Raw genomic sequence first — 4,441 nt, forward strand, 5'->3', positions numbered from 1 at the left:
AAATAAAATCCATATATATGGTGGATGTTTAACAAGCTAACTGTAATTGAACTAAATCTGTACTGTAATTGAACTAAAGCACTGTTGAATCCACTGCTAATTCTTTAATGTGTCTTATTTTTTTGCACGTTAATTCCCATATTCTGGCTATTGCCCACAACCCAACTCAGCAACTCTAGGCTGTCTGCCAACACACACTCCTGTTCAACTTCCAGGGGTTACCTTAAAACATCCAAGATCAGGCCAGTCACTTGGTGATGGTGGGTAACATCTAGTCAGTGTTCCATAATGGTGTCTTTTTAAAGGAAGTATCTGATGGCCTCTTCACTTCGAGCAATGGTCGCCTGCCGAAAATGAAAGAGTCCTTAGATGATGTGATGGATTAACTTGTTAGCAACATACCTCTTAACCATCTGGTAGATTTCCTTTATCCTTAGCTGACCAAGTCTCAGAATGCTCAGAATCAAAGTGCGGGGAAGGACAGGACCAGCTGTGAAGCCTAGCAACCTAAGCACAAAACGCATTAAACTTGTCCCTTTCATTAGTGCATAGTGCAGACCAGCAGATGACACCTTCTGTTATATTGAAATGAACCTGCTAGGCAAATCTGAATTGAGGAAGCAGGTAGCTATAATATGTGACCTCAACTGTGCTCATTTTCAGGTGAATAAAGAATTTTAAAGTGTCTGCCATTAACAGATAAATTCTGTTGTTTACTTGGCTGATAAGAAAAGAAAGGCAGACTTGTTAGACCGTAGCCAGAAGTCACTAAAATTCAAGTACATGTATAGTCTCATTCTGTAGCCATTGTGTTAATGTATGATTTTTTAAAATAGAAACACATTCATGAGAGCTGCCTATGAACTAGTGTCTGGTCTGATTTTGTCTAAGCAGATCTCCTCACTCGTTTGTCTTATGATACATCTTGTATAACTTTATTTTAGTTTCTCATATCTCATATAGGAATGTCACCTTTGAATTTAATAGAATTCATTTCAGAGTAGGTCAGGTAAAGGATGGAGACAGATATACCGTAGTAATGATGGGGTTTTGGAGTGATGGGGGGTGGGGGATTCAGAGCTGACACCCAAGAAAGAATTCTTGAACACGTCTTTGGTGCAAAAAGGTGATTTTATTAAAACACGGGGACAGGACCCATGGGCAGAAAGAGCTGCACTGGGGTTGTGAAGAGTGACTAGTTATATACTATGGAGTTAGGAGAGATACAACCAAAAGGGAGACCTCCAAAAGGACTTTGATATGCTTAAGAAGACTCTTAAGATACCTGAGGCCTTGCTATTGTCAAGCTAAGGTTGTTTTTCCTCTAGTAAGGCATTAACATTAGGACTGGCAAGGGGTTCCTGGAGAAATGTTGTACTCTATTTGCCTCAAGTATTTGTCAATGGCTGCAGGTTATAAGGAAATTTAATGTTACCTGCCATTTCCTTCTTGCCTTTGTTCCTGGCATCACAATGGAGGGGAGGGTGATGTTGGCATTCTAGGAAACTGAGTCTATAGGTTTCTGGAGATTAGGCCATTGATAAGATTGCCTTTATCTTATAATTTACTAAGACATTTGTAAACTGATGGAGACTCCTGTAGTGCCTGACTGTGATCTCTATCAGTTAGCCATTTATTTTCTTTCCTTTCCTTTGTTCTTGGGCAGCCAGGAGTGCCTGAGGAATATCAGACATATCCCATGGGGTAAGGGGTGGGGTGCTAGGTTGTGCTTGGCCCTCAGCTTGCCCTGTGGTCCCTCATCAGTAACACTAGTCAAAAAATGCTAAAGTAGCTATACAAATTTCAGTCAAAGCAGATTTCAGAGCAAGGAATAGTATCAGGGATGAGGAGACACATTATGTAATGATAAAAGGATCAAATATCCAAGAAAGTATTACAATCCTAAACATGTATGCACCTAACAAAGGAGCCTCACAATATACGAGGCAAAAACTGATTGAATTAAAGGAGAAATATGTAATCACAGTTGACAGACATCACTACTCCTCTAGCAGTAATTGATAGATGAAGCAGTCAGAAAATCAGTAAAGATATAGATGGCATGAGCAATACTAACAACTTAACATAATTGAGATGATAAAGTATTTCATCTAACAACAGCAGAATACACATTCTTCTCAACCTCACATGTTATATTCACCAAGATAGACCACACTTTAACCCATATTTTCATCCATAAAACACTATTAAACAAATCTTAACACTTTTAAAAGAATGGAAATCAAACAAAATATATTATAAGGTCACAACAGGATTACATTAGAAATCAATAACAGAAAGGTAGGTGGAAAGTTCCCAAATATTTGCAAATTTAAACCACTTCTAGATAACACATGAGTCAAAGAAGAAATGTCAAGAGAAATTTCAAGATATTTTGAAATAAATGAAAATGCAAATTACCAAAATTTTTAGGTCGTTACTAAACTAGTGTTTACACAGAGATTTAGAGGATTAAATTCATGTACTGGGGAAAAAAAAAGGAAAGCTCTAAAGTAAATTACCTAAGTTTCTCCCTCAGAAGACTAGAGAAAAAAGAGCAAATTATACCTACACTGAGTAGAAGAAAGGGAATAATAATAATAATAAATAGACCACAGGAGCACCTGGGTGGCTCAGTTGATTAAGCATCAGACTTTTGATTGTGGCTCAGGTCATGATCTCATGATCTCATGGTTGATGAGTTGGAGCCCCGGGTAGGACTCTGTGCTAACAGTGCAGAGCCTGCTTGGGATTCTTACTCTCTCTCTGCCCCTCCCCCACTCTTTCTCTCTTTCTCTCTCTTTCTCTCAAAATAAAGAATTAAACTGAAAAAAATGTAAATATACCATAAATAAATAAAGTTTAAAACAGGAGAACAACAGAGAAAATCAATACAATCCTCAATGACATCAGTAAACTTGGTAAGTCTCTAGCTAGAATAACGAAGAAAGAAAAAAATAGAGAAGATCTAAACTACCAATATCACGAATGAAAGAGGGGTCACCAGTACTGATTCCAGAGACATTGAAAGGATAAAAATGGACTAGTATAAACAACTCTATCTGTACAAATTTGAGAACAGATCAAATGGATCAATTCCTTGAAAGTCACAAAATAACAAATTCATTTAAGTTGAAACAGATAATGTGAAGAGCCTTATATCTATTAAAGAAATTCAAATAATAGTTTTAAAGTCTTCCCAAAAAAGGAATGACTAGGCCCACATAGTTACACTGGTGAATTACATCAAACATTTAAGGAAAAAATAATAAAAATAATCTATAATTTTTTTCAGAAAATAGAAGAGAGAAGGAAGTATTCCCAGTTCTTTTTGTGAGACTAACAGCATTCTAAGCCCAAAACCAGATAAATACATTACTAGAAAAGAGAAGCACAGACAGATATCTCTCATGAACATAGACAAGGAAAAATCCTTAACAGAATAATAGCAAATAGAATCCAGCAGTATGTAAAAAGAATAATACATCATTAACAAGAGGGACTCATTTCCAAAATTTAATCCTAATTCAACATTTGTAAATCAATTAGTGTATTTCATCATATAACATACTGAATAAGAAAATAAATGTGATCATATAAGTAGATGTAAAAAAATAATTTGAAAATTTTAATATCCATTTATGACAAAAACTTTATTTTTTATGTTTATTTGTTTTGAGAAAGAGAGCAGAAGAGGGAGAGAGGAAGAGAGAGAGAGAGAGAGAGAGAGAGAGAGAGAGAGGATCCCAAGCAGGCTCCATGCTGTCAGCACAGAGCCTGATGTAGGGCTTAATCTCACACACTGTGAGATTATGACCTGAGCTATATCAAGAGTCAGACCTTTAACGGACTAAGTCACCCAGGCGCCACTATGATAAAAACTTTAAAAACTAGGATTAGAAGGGAACTTCCTTAACCTGATAAAGGGTATGTAAGAAAACCTATAGCTAACATTATGGCTAATGATCTGAGAGTGAATGCTTTCACCCTAAGATTGAAAATGAAACAAGGATATCTTCTCATTACTCCTATTCAACATCATAATGCAAGTCATATTTAGTGCAAGACAAGCAATAACAAATAAACAAAATGTATACATATAGGAAAGAGATAAATAAAACTTTTAATTTTTGCAGAAAATGATTGTTTATGTAAAAAGAACCTACAAAGAAAACCTCCTGGAACTAATAACCAAGTATAATTCTTGACTATATACCAGCAATAAACAATTGAAATTAGAAATTTAAAAAGCAAAAACATTTACAGTTACACAAAAATGAAATGCTTAGATAAATGTAACAAAATATATACCAGATCCATTTGCAGAAAACTGTAAAACACTTATCAAAGAGGATATAAATAAATGGAAAAATTATTCCCTGTTCATGAATTGGTAGATTCACCATTATTTTTTTTAATTTTTTAATATTTATTTATTTTG

The sequence above is a fragment of the Panthera pardus genome, unplaced genomic scaffold (assembly GCF_024362965.1).
Source record: "Panthera pardus isolate Hobbes unplaced genomic scaffold, ASM2436296v1 HiC_scaffold_27, whole genome shotgun sequence".
In the NCBI taxonomy this organism is placed as follows: Eukaryota; Metazoa; Chordata; class Mammalia; order Carnivora; family Felidae; genus Panthera; species Panthera pardus.